This window comes from Podarcis cretensis (genome assembly GCF_951804945.1).
Source record: "Podarcis cretensis genome assembly, chromosome: 4".
Classification (NCBI taxonomy): domain Eukaryota; kingdom Metazoa; phylum Chordata; class Lepidosauria; order Squamata; family Lacertidae; genus Podarcis; species Podarcis cretensis.
The window spans coordinates 9372910-9385309 of record NC_137173.1 but is presented as its reverse complement, the minus strand read 5'-3'; the positions used below and the strand labels follow the sequence as shown (position 1 = coordinate 9385309).

Below are 12400 nucleotides of genomic sequence, written 5' to 3'. Positions count from 1 at the left end.
AGCCTCTCCTGAACTGCAGAGGCTCAGGGCAGAGAGGCGAAGGGAACTGGTTTCTCCCAGGAGGAGTGCTCTCCTTAAGGCCAGGAGAGGCGGGTCTCCTGAGGGCCGGGACCGCCCCTGGCCTCAGAGAAGATAAAGGCCAGTCAGCCCGGTCCCAGGTTGCGGGAGCAACGTCGTTGATGGGCTGTTTCGGCCAGTCCTGTTTCCCCCAGAGTTCCTGTCCTTGCCCGGCTTCCCACTGCGGACCCTGCTTCACCCGAGGAGGACTGTCTGCCAACCCTCAACTCAGGTCCTGGACCTCGCCCCACGGTAACCTCCCCCCCTGGACCAGCACAGCTACATTCTGCCTCCACAGCTAAAGCAATACTTCAGTTGATGGAAACGGCAGAGTGCAGAGTTGTTCTTGTATTCAGGACCTGCTTGCTGGTTTTTCACTGGCATCTGGGTGGTCACTGCAAGAACAGGATGCTGGACTGGGTGGGCCACTGGCCTGATCCAGCAAGCTCTCCTAAAAACAGAAGACTGGAGGATGATCTGATGGAGAAGAGCACAGCTGGCTGGTACCTCAAAGATGAGCACTCCTGTTAGGAGGAAAGGATGCACTGCGAAATTTTGTTGCAAGTCCCACTTGAAATAATTACCAGCCAGGCTTGCAGGACATCACCCTCTTTTGACCAAAAGTGCATCTTAGGACACATCCACCCTTCCTCTGTAGCTGCGCATTTGCAAAGGAAGTTCAGCAGGGTGGGGCAGCTGGTCTTTCAAGGACGCCCATCCATCATCGTTGATCATCTCACTGCCCCCCAGAGAATTTTCCAAGGAACATGGCTTGGAATCCTCTGCTATTAACAATCCCACAGTGAGCCAACACTACGACATTCACAGGCTCACTAATGCCAGTGTGTTGGAAGAAGCAAAGATCACCCATGTCGAAGCAATGATTTTTCGACATCAATTTTGTTCAGTTCAATGTTGTGCGGATGCCTGATTATCGGCTTCCAAAGCAACTACAGTGGTACCTCTGGTTACGTACTTAATTCGTTCCGGAGGTCCGTTCTTAACCTGAAACTGTGCTTATCCTGAAGCACCACTTTAGCTAATGGGGCCTCCCACTGCTGCCGCCGCACGATTTCTGTTCTCATCCTGAAGCAAAGTTCTTAACCCGAGGTACTATTTCTGGGTTAGCGGAGTCTGTAACCTGAAGCGTATGTAAAAGGTAAAGGTACCCCTGCCCGTACGGGCCAGTCTTGACAGACTCTGGGGTTGTGCGCCCATCTCACTCAAGAGGCCAGGGGCCAGCGCTGTCCGGAGACACTTCCGGGTCACGTGGCCAGCGTGACAAAGCTGCATCTGGCGAGCCAGAGCCGCACACGGAAACGCCGTTTACCTTCCCGCTGGTAAGCGGTCCCTATTTATCTACTTGCACCCGCAGGTGCTTTCGAACTGCTGGGTTGGCAGGCGCTGGGACCGAGCAGCAGGAGCGCACCCCTCCGCAGGGATTCGAACCGCCGACCATTCGATCGGCAAGTCCTAGGCGCTGAGGCTTTAACCCACAGCGCCACCTGCGTCCCGAAGCGTATGTAACCCAAGGTAATAATAATAATAATAATAATAATAATAATAATAATAATAATTTATTATTTATACCCCGCCCATCTGGCTGGGCCTCCCCAGCCACTCTGGGCGGCTTCCATAAAAACCAAAAATACAGTAAAATATCACACGTTAAAAACTTCCCTGAACAGGGCTGCCTTAAGATGTCTTCTGAATGTCAGGTAGTTGTTTATCGCTTTGACACCTGCTGGAAGGGCGTTCCACAGGGCGGGCGCCACTACCGAGAAGGCCCTCTGCGTGGTTCCCTGTAATCTCCCTTCTCACAATGAGGGAACCGCCAGAAGGCCCTAGGAGCTGGACCTCAGTGTTCGGGCTGAACAATGGGGGTGGAGACGCTCCTTCAGGTATACTGGACCGAGGCCGTTTAGGGCTTTAAAGGTCACTTTGAATTGTGCTCGGAAACATACTGGGAGCCAATGTAGGTCTTTCAAGACCGGTGTTATATGGTCTCGGCGGCCGCTCCCAGTCACCAGTCTAGCTGCCGCATTCTGGATTAGTTGTAGTTTCCGAGTCACCTTCAAAGGTAGCCCCACGTAGAGTGCCACTGTACCACTGTACTCTATTCCAAAATGGAAAGCGTAATGCTGGTGGTCAACAAAAGAGGTTCAAAGACTCTCTCCAGGTAAATCTTTAAAAATGTAGTATAAACACCGACAACCGGGAAACACTGGTCTGCGAGCGCTCCAGTTGGAGAACAGCCTTTACCAAAGGTGTCATGTGCTTTGAAGCCACTCGAATTCAGGACGAAAGAGAGAAAGAGGAAGGCAGATTTGGCAAACCCTCATCGTGATCAACTCCTCACTGGAAACCTATGTCCCCACTGTGGAAGGACGTGTGAATCCAGAATTGGCCTCCACAGTCACTTAGGGACTCACTGTTAAGTTCGTGTTCATGGAAGACAATCTTACTCGGCTACGAGGGATCACCAAAGAAGACAACATTCATGAATGGGGAACCTGCCTCTCCCCAAGTCTGGAAGGAGAAGGGTCAACAGAGCTCTACTAGAGCAAGGGTGACAGACTCTAACTTTGTCTAACATGTATCCTCAGTTGCCACAAGGAGAACGGGGAAGAGGGACATTCACCAAGGGCACTGCCTCCCAAGAGATGCTCAGAGGGTAGTGAGATGAGAGGTCTCTTCCGGGGTGGCCCCAATGTGGGATGTTCTTCCCAGGAAAGCCTCCCTGGCAAACATTACAGCCTCAGGGATGACAGACAAATACATGCTTCTCTCCAAATGCCTGGGAAAATAAATAACAGTCCGTTTTGGGGTGGTTTATTGTTTGGATAAGGGACACGGGTGGCACTGTGGGTTAAACCACAGAGCCTAGGACTTGCTGATCAGAAGGTTGGCGGTTCGAATCCTCGTGATGGGGTGAGCTCCCTTTGCTCGGTCTTTGCTCCTGCCAACCTAGCAGTTCGAAAGCACTACAAGAAAGAAGATTCCACCTAAACATTAGGAAGAACTTCCTGACAGTAAGAGCTGTTTGACAGTGGAATTTGCTGCCAAGGAGTGTGGTGGAGTCTCCTTCTTTGGAGGTCTTTAAGCAGAGGCTTGACAACCATATGTCAGAAGTGCTCTGATGGTGTTTCCTGCTTGGCAGGGGGTTGGACTCAATGGCCCTTGTGGTCTCTTCCAACTCTATGATTCTATGATTCTACGTCAAAGTGCGAGCAGATAAATAGGTACTGCTCTGGCGGGAAGGTAAACGGCGTTTCCGTGCTCTGCTCTGGTTTGCCAGAAGAGGCTTAGTCATGCTGGCCACATGACCTGGAAGCTGTACGAGATGAGCGTTGCAACCCCAGAGTCGGTAACAACTGGACCCAATGGTCAGGGGTCCCTTTACCTTTTTTATTGTTTGGATGGGTGCGGGGGTTATTTTAGGCTGCTGTTTGTTTGTTTTCATTCATTTCATCAATTTCATACACCGCTTGATTGTAAAGAAACCTCGAAGCGGTTTGCAGGAATAAACACCAAACAATAAAATCGTCAGTAAGACTTTAGGAAAGTTAAAACAAGAATAAAAAACAAACAGATTAAAACTCACACCAACTTTCTAAATATCTGGGTAGGCTTGTCTTAAGCAAAAATGCTTTTAGCGGGAGGGCTTTACATGCTAATAGTAACACGAACCTGCCCCCGTTGCTGTTTCAGTATAATTGCTTTAATGCATTTTTTATTTATATATTTTATTCTGCCTGTTCTTGTTCCTGTTAGTCTTTCCTGGACTCCTTCAGACCATGCAGAAGCGATGCATAGATTGGATGGAAAGGAGCCCTAAATGTGTGGTGGTTTTGCACCTCTGTGCAGAATTTGTCTTGCCGCTTCTATTAAGGCTAACACAGACCAAAGCTGTGTACACCTTTATATATCTTTAAACCATATGTTTTCCCCTCAAAGAATTCTTTAAGAGCTGCTGGGACCTCTTAACCCTGAGAGGAGTAATTGACATTGCCCAGAACTCTTTGAGGGAAAGAATGTGCATTAAAGGTATGCACAGCCTGTTTTCGGTTTCTGAATCAGCAAAATAAGGCTTCCATCTGTTTATTTTTTTTAAATACCCCCCCCCAAAAAAAAAACCCAAACGCACAATGGTTCAGAGTCGATTCATCTGTCTCAGACTTCCTTTTGACTAAGGCATGACTAATAAACCTTCCCTCATTTTCTTGCCTGGTTGCAAAGTTCACCGGAGGTTTTCTTTAAATATGACGATTATTATTATTTTTCTTGCAGAGACATGAATTCTCTCCATGCTGGAAATCTAGGCCTTGACTCGCCTACATGCATAGGATCACAGAACTGTGGAGTTGCTGGCTACCACTGAGGGGCAGATCTAGTGCAACTCCTTGTAATAGGATCGCAGGGGGCACCCATATTAGTACCCGTGGGCACAACTTTTTCAGCTCGGCTTCTTCCCCTGTCTACCGCCGCAGAAACCGGAGCGGCGTCCCACGTCCCTTGCTGCTAGTTGCCCAGCCAGACACTTGACCAGCTCCCATCATCTGCTACCTCAAAGTGTCTCGAAGCGACTTGCAATGCAAAACAAGAACTAGCAAAAAATATCACCGTGCTCAGGAACAAGGATAAAACCAGAACCTAAAAAGTGCAAGCGTAAATAGTCACAAAAAAACATATCCAACTCACGCCACCGAAAGCATGAGAGGCCATAAAAAAGGTAAAGGGACCCCTGACCATTAGGTCCAGTTGTGACCGACTCTGGGGTTGCGGCGCTCATCTCGCTCTATGGGCAGAGGGAGCCGGCATTTGTCCGCAGACAGCTTCCGGGTCATGTGGCCAGCATGACTATGCTGCTTCTGGCGAACCAGAACAGCGCATGGAAATGCCGTTTACCTTCCCGCCAGAGCAGTACCTATTTATCTACTTGCACTTTGACGTGCTTTCAAACTACTATGTTGGCAGGAGCAGGGACCGAGCAACAGGAGCTCACCCCGTCACGGGGATTCGAACTGCCAACCTTCTGATTGGCAAGTCCTAGGCTCTGTGGTTTAACCCACAGCGCCACCCACGTCCCACACATGAGAGGCCATACACTTATCCAATAACCCTCCAAGTTGAGGGCAAAAAGTCCTGGGTAAATAAAAACGGCTTTGCCTGGTGCCTGAACATAGGCAATGACTCTGCCAAGTGGGCCTCCTTGGGAAGGATATTTCACAAAAAGGGAGCCACCACTGAGAAGGCCCAGCTGGTCCAACCTAGCAGAGCCAACCACCTTGAAGGACATGCCATGCTATTTCTCACTTGACACCCACGCCTGTTCATCTTCCTTTGCCTGTTTTTATGTTCTTATGTTCTTTGTATACTGTGTTAGTTTTATTATGTTAGCCGCCGTGAGCCTGGCTCCGGCTGGGGAGGGTGGGGTACAAATAAAATATTATTATTATTACAGTGGTACCTCTGGTTGCGAATGGGATCTGTTCTGGAGGTCCGTTTGCAACATGAAAAGAGTGCAACCCGCAGCGGCGCATCTGCAAACGCGTGGGTTGCAATTCGCCACTTCTGCGCATGCGCATGACGTCATTTTGCACTTCTACACATGCGGCGAAACCCAGAAGTAACCCTTTCCGGTACTTCTGGGTCACCGCGGGAACGTAACCTGAAAAAACGTAACATGAAGCGGACGTAACATGAGGTATGACTGTACAGTCTTACCACAGGTTGAAGTAGCTTCAGGCTGAGTATTTTCAGGTTGTGCGCTGCGGCGAACCAGAAGTAACGGAATGCGTTACTTCTGGGTTTTGCCGCTCGCGCATGCTCAGACGGTCAAAATGAAGTCACGCGCATGTGCGGAAGCGGTGAATTGCGACCTGCGCATGTGCAGACACACGGATGCGGGGTGTGTTCGCTTCAGGATGTGAACAGGGCTCCGGAACGGATCCCGTTCGCATCCAGAAGTACCACTGTATTATGATTATTTATTATTATTCCTCATTCCCCAATGACAATTTCAGATTGTAGATTCCTAGCGAGCAGGGACCCACCTCTCCTAGTCTGGGCACAATACAGCAAGGCACCACAGGCAGTGAATCAGAGAATCATAGAGTTGGAAGGGACCGTCAGGGATCATCTAGTCCAAACCTCTGCACTGCAGGAATCTCAGCTGAAGCATCCATCCAGCCTCTGCTTAGAAACCTCCAAGGAATGTGCCATGTAAAAAACCCAAAACAATGATCTCTTCTTACATCAAAGACAGGATATTCTAAAACTCCGAGCGATTCCTGCTTTCTTCTTTGGCGCAGACACTTAAGCATTGCACCCAAACCCAGCCAAGATCTCTATATTTTTACGTCCTGGAATTTCAAACCAGACAGGGCAATTGACATGTCTGGGCTTATCTCCCAAGAGCAAACTTTTTAACCTCTCTCAAGCTTTGTGTTCAGAGAAGGGGGTTCCCTCTCCCTCAATTCAGGAATCCCTTTAATCCTGTCATAACTTACTAGGGAAGTTTTTACAGCAAAGGTCCCAGAAACAGGCTCCTACTCACTTACACAACTCTTTTCCCGATAATTTAGCCTGTTTGGGGGATGGGGTGGGGGAGGAAGGAGAAGGGAGAGAGAGGAGGGTGAACTTCAAGATGGAGGATTGCTTTGGGTGGGTGGTCATGAAAACAGAGAAGGGGGTAATGTTTGAAAGCAAAGACCGGGCACTGGAAGCAGGCACCAGAACGCCAGCCGCCGATCATATTACCTGCAGCCACCGTGGCAATTGCTAGCCCACTTCCAGGAAGAGGAGAAACCCAGATCAGAAAGTGGAGAGAGAGAGCAAAAGGAAAGGAGCAGTTCAAGATTCTAGAAATACAGCGGTACCTTGATTCTCAGACTTAATCCGTTCCAAAACCAAAAGCGTTCCAAAACCAAGGCGCGCTTTCCCATAGAAAGCAATGCCAAACCGATTGATCCGTTCCAGACTTTTAAAAACAACCCCTAAAGGTAAAGGTAAAGGTACCCCTGCCCGTACGGGCCAGTCTTGACAGACTCTGGGGTTGTGCGCCCATCTCACTCAAGAGGCCGGGGGCCAGCGCTGTCCGGAGACACTTCCAGGTCACATGGCCAGCGTGACAAAGCTGCATCTGGCAAGCCAGAGCCGCACACGAAAACGCCGTTTACCTTCCCGCCAGTAAGCGGTCCCTATTTATCTACTTGCACCTGGAGGTGCTTTCGAACTGCTAGGTTGGCAGGGGCTGGGACCGAGCAACGGGAGCGCACCCCGCCGCAGGGATTCGAACCGCCGACCTTTCGATCGGCAAGCCCTAGGCGCTGAGGCTTTAACCCACAGCGCCACCTGCGTCCCTAAAAAAAAACAACCCCTACAACAGCAATTTGACATGAATCTTAGTATCTAACGAGACCATTGATCCGTAAAATGAAAGCAACAAACAATGTACAGTGGTACCTCTGGTTACGTACTTAATTCGTTCCGGAGGTCCGTTCTTAACCTGAAGCTATTCTTAACCTGAAGCACCACTTTAGCTAATGGGGCCTCCTGCTGCCGCCGCGCGATTTCTGTTCTCATCCTGAAGCAAAGTTCTTAACCCGAGGTATTATTTCTGGGTTAGCGGAGTTTGTAACCTGAAGCGTATGTAACCTGAAGCGTATGTAACTTGAAGCGTATGTAACTTGAAGCGTATGCAACCCGAGGTACCACTGTACTGCAGTCACACACACAATCAATCAGTAGCTGGACTGGGTTCCACAGAGTCACAAAAAGAAAACAAAAAGAGCCGCAAAAACAAAAACACAAAATAAATAGCAAAAACAGACAGATCTCAGCGTAACACTCAAATCAGAAGTGTGGCACTCAAATCAGAAGCGTTAATACTAAAAATGGAGCAAGTTCGGATTCCGAAAAAAGTTCGCAAACCGGGACACTTACTTCCGGGTTTGCAGTGTTTGGGTTCCAAGTTGCTTGAGTACCAAGGCGTTTGAGAACCAAGGTATAGCCAATTTCATTTGCCGTGGGAAGGGAGGTTTCCTCATCCAGCTGAATTCCCTTTCAGCCTTGACAGGAGGCGAAACCTCCTCCCTAATGGAGAACAGCCTTTATAAACCAAAAGTGCCATGGGCTTTGAAGACACTCGAACTCAGGACGCAAGGGAGAAACGCGCTAAGAGGAAGGCACGCTTGGCAAACCCTCACCGTGATCAACTCCCGCCTGGAAACCAATGTCCCCACTGTGGAAGGATGTGTGGATCCAGAACTGGCCTCCACAGTCACTTACGGACTCACTGCTAAAACCCTGTTATGGGAGACGATCTTACTCAGCTACGAGGGCGTCAGAGAAGAAAGAAATTGATTCACATTGGTGTCACTGGACTTCTCCACACGTGCAGCTCAGTGAGGCAACAGAAGGGTCCCAGCAACTCAGAGGCAGTGCACCTGTTTGGAGTGCTGAAAGTCCCATTTTCGAAACCCAGCGTCTTAAGGTAGGGCTGGGAAGGGCAGCTTTCTGAAGCTCAGGAGACCCACTTATGTCTGACTCAGTCGAAGGCGGGTTCTTATGAGCTTATAGTTCTGGAGTACCTGCTTAGCATGCAGAAGCCACCTGGTTCAATTGCTGGCACTACCAGGTAAAAGGGAAAGGTAAAGGTACCCCTGTCCGTACGGGCCAGTCTTGACAGACTCTGGGGTTGTGCGCCCATCTCACTTAAGAGGCCAGGGGCCAGTGCTGTCCGGAGACACTTCTGGGTCACGTGGCCAGCGTGACATCGCTGCTCTGGCCAGAGCCAGAGCCGCACACGGAAACACCGTTTACCTTCCCGCTGGTAAGCGGTCCCTATTTATCTACTTGCACCTGGAGGTGCTTTCGAACTGCTAGGTTGGCAGGCGCTGGGACCGAGCAGCGGGAGCGCACCCCGCCGCGGGGATTCGAACCGCCGACCTTTCGATCGGCAAGCCCTAGGCGCTGAGGCTTTAACCCACAGCGCCACCTGCGTCCCACTACCAGGTAGGGATGGGAATTGCCCCGTCTAAAACACTGAAGGGAGCTCCTTCCAGTCAATGTAGGCCCACTTCCAGATGGTTTGCAGAATGAAAGAATCCTAGAGTCGGAAGGGATCTCGAGGGTTATCCAGCCCAACCCCTTGCAATGCAGGAATAATAATAATAATAATAATAATAATAATAATAATAATAATTTATTATTTATACCCCGCCCATCTGGCTGGGTTTCCCCAACCACTCTGGGCGGCTTCCAAAAAAATATTAGAATACTGTAATACATCCAACGTGGGACGCAGGTGGCGCTGTGGGTTAAAGCCTCAGCGCCTAGGGCTTGCCGATCGAAAGGTCGGCGGTTCGAATCCCTGCGGCGGGGTGCGCTCCCGCTGCTCGGTCCCAGCGCCTGCAACCTAGCAGTTCGAAAGCACCTCCGGGTGCAAGTAGATAAATAGGGACCGCTTACCAGCGGGAAGGTAAACGGCGTTTCCGTGTGCGGCTCTGGCTCTGGCCAGAGCAGCGATGTCACGCTGGCCACGTAACCCGGAAGTGTGTCCGGACAGCGCTGGCCCCTGGCCTCTTAAGTGAGATGGGCGCACAACCCCAGAGTCTGTCAAGACTGGCCCGTACGGGCAGGGGTACCTTTACCTTTACCTTTTAATACATCCAACATTAAAAGCTTCCCTAAACAGGGCTGCCTTCAGATGTCTTCTAAAAGTCTGGTAGTTGTTCTCTTTGACATCTGGTGGGAGGGCGTTCTACAGGGTGGGTGCCACTACCGAGAAGGCCCTCTGCCTGGTTCCCTGTAACTTGGCTTCTTGCAGAAGGCCCTTGGTGCTGGACCTCAGTGTCCAGGTAGAATGATATGCAGTTGTCCAGTACGGGAATCAAACCTGCAAGGTTGCCATTGTCAGCACCACGCTCTCACAAATGAGCTCTCCAGGCTGTTAGTCCAAAACATCTGAAGGGAACCAGGCTAGTAAAAGATGGACAACATGAAACATGAAACTCAATTCTGGCAGAGCGGATTGTACAACTGGAATACGGAGGTTCCAATTTCAAATGCTTGCTCAAATCATTATTCCCCCACCATCCCACTTATTTGTGAAAAGGAAACAGATACACGTGGGGGTTAATGTTCCAGATGAGCCTGTACCTTGCGCAGAAACTTGCAAGCGGGGAGCGTCCAAAAATGAAATCCGACCTCCAGCGGTACAGTCCATTCCCCATTTCAGAACTGTACCACCTTATTCTACCATCCCTGTCTCGATTCCTGGCAGCTACATGACTGAAGTGACCCTGCTGACAAGCAAGTGCGTTTAGAAGTTTTGTTCCTGGTCCGTTCACATGTGCAAGCCATCGCTGGGTGCGTGTAGAGTAGACCAACAGGCCAGTGTGTGTCCATGCAAACACGCATTTGCCCCTTTGTTTTAATGACCCGTTCTCCACCTTACAATGTTTGACTTGTACACTTTAAATGTCTTAAGAATGTAACTGCCCAAACACCTAAGGAATCAGCCCTAAGGAATCCAGTGAATTCATTCCACACACTAACACGTGTTAGCTGCATCCAAGGCTAATAAACACATCGGCAAGGCAATTTAATAATAATAATAATAATAATAGCTTCTTCGCAATGAAATGCTTTAAGCCCCTCACACAGCGGGCAAGAAAGCAGTTCCATTTGAAAGCATCCTTTCTTAAGCCAGAACTTTGCAAAAGTCCTGGAAAATAATGAATGCCTTTGATTTCAGGAAGGGAAAACACACAAACAAACAAACACACACACCTCTCTTGAACAGACCGGCTTCAAGGGCATCCCTCGGTTTTGATCAGCTCACTCCATCGCAGTTTCTCTGGAAACCGACCCTTTAAGTTTCAAAGCACGTGTACGTGTGTGTGTGTGTACGCTTGTTCCACCCCCAGGGACAGAAATGGGTGCTTTAAAAACCCACCCCAAGTAAGAAACCTCTCTCTCCAACGGATGGATGGATAGAAAACAGACCAGGTATCCAACATGGTAGTTTAGCATCGAGTAAAATAAAAAAAATAAAAAATGAATGGGGGAAAGATGCAGGACATCAGCACGTCTGAATGCGCCCATGATGGAGGAGATGTGGCGAGCCTGCTTTCCCGTCAGGGGAGACGAGCTCCGGGGAAAACGCGGCGCAACTTTCATAAAGCTCACCTTTGTCTGCCTGGCTCCAGCTCTTGCAACCTGGAAGGAGTCCCTCCCCGCGCCTGCTCTCCGCAAACGATGCGAATCCAATTCGCATTCGCGCCCGCCCTTTCCCAAGTTCGGGTCGCCGGCAGAGCAAGCCAGCGCCGACCCCCACCCCTTCCCTCGCCAAAAAGACTTCCAAAGGAGCGTTGCCAAAATCAGAAAGTTTTGCAAGAAGAGCACAGACGGCCGCTCACCTTCCTGTTTTATAATTTTTGGCTTCGGAGACTTGAAATGGAGGAGAGGTTTCTCTGCTTCCGTCTCCTCCTCCTCCTCCTCAGCAGCCAAGCTCCTCGCCAAGCGGAGCAGACCCGGGCTGGCAAGACGCAATTTCCAAAAGAGAAATACAACCAAACTGGCAATGGAGCAAGAAGGGAGGGAGGGAAAAAAGCGAGGCTTGCAATGGAATCCACAGGGAAAACAGCTTTCCGAAGTAGCCGAAGCAGCTGCCACCTCCCCGGCCAGCGCTTTGCAAAATCGCGGCTGCTCGGCTTGTCTCTTTTTTGTGGAAGTCCCCAGCAGGCGAAGTGGATCTCTTTTCTCCGCGCACACACACACAAAACACACCCCTCTGGGATCAGCCTTTCACCTCTGCTCGATGCAACCCCTCCTTCTTCCCCCTTCAATGCACTAATCCCTCCTTCTTTCCCCGCATCATCTCCTCTCCAGCGGCCGGGCGCGCGCTCTGTGCTAGCATGTGCCGGCTGCCTCTCCAAAGGCACCAGCTGAACGGCGGCGGCGGCGGCGGCTGCAACTCCTCTTTCCCTGCCTTCCCCGGGCGGGGAGCGTCTCCAAAGTGCACAGCTCCGCCCCGCGCGCCCAACCAAGGCGGCCGCCAGCTGCCCGGGGGGCTGGTTTGGAGAGGTTGCTGCGCGCGCGGAGAGAGGCGCGCAGGGATCGTCTCTCTGAGTCGGGCGGGTGGCTGCTGCTGTTGTTGTTTAGTCGTGTCCGACTCTTTGTTACCCCATGAACCAGAGCACGCCAGGCACTCCTGTCTTCCCAGTGGCGTAGCGTGGGTTGTCAGCACCCGGGGCAAGGCAAGTAATTTGCGCCCCCTAACCCGTGGATTTAAACCCGTGGGTTAAAGCCTCAGCGCCTAGGGCTTGCCGATCGA

The 12400-nt window shown here is 50.6% G+C and overlaps 1 protein-coding gene across 2 annotated transcripts in view; it reads right to left on the bottom strand.

Annotated features, from left to right (window-relative positions):
• Window positions 1–11885, bottom strand: part of TSKU (tsukushi, small leucine rich proteoglycan) — a 37068-nt gene extending 25183 nt beyond the window's left edge. The window contains exon 1 of one of the 2 annotated variants that reach the window (XM_079974026.1): window positions 11484–11885. The gene's annotated coding sequence lies outside the window, so the exon portion shown is untranslated. Of the gene's footprint in view, window positions 1–11253; window positions 11379–11483 lie in introns of those variants that run through there. The other variant, XM_079974027.1, reaches the window with a different exon arrangement.
• Window positions 11886–12400: the final 515 nt, after the last annotated feature.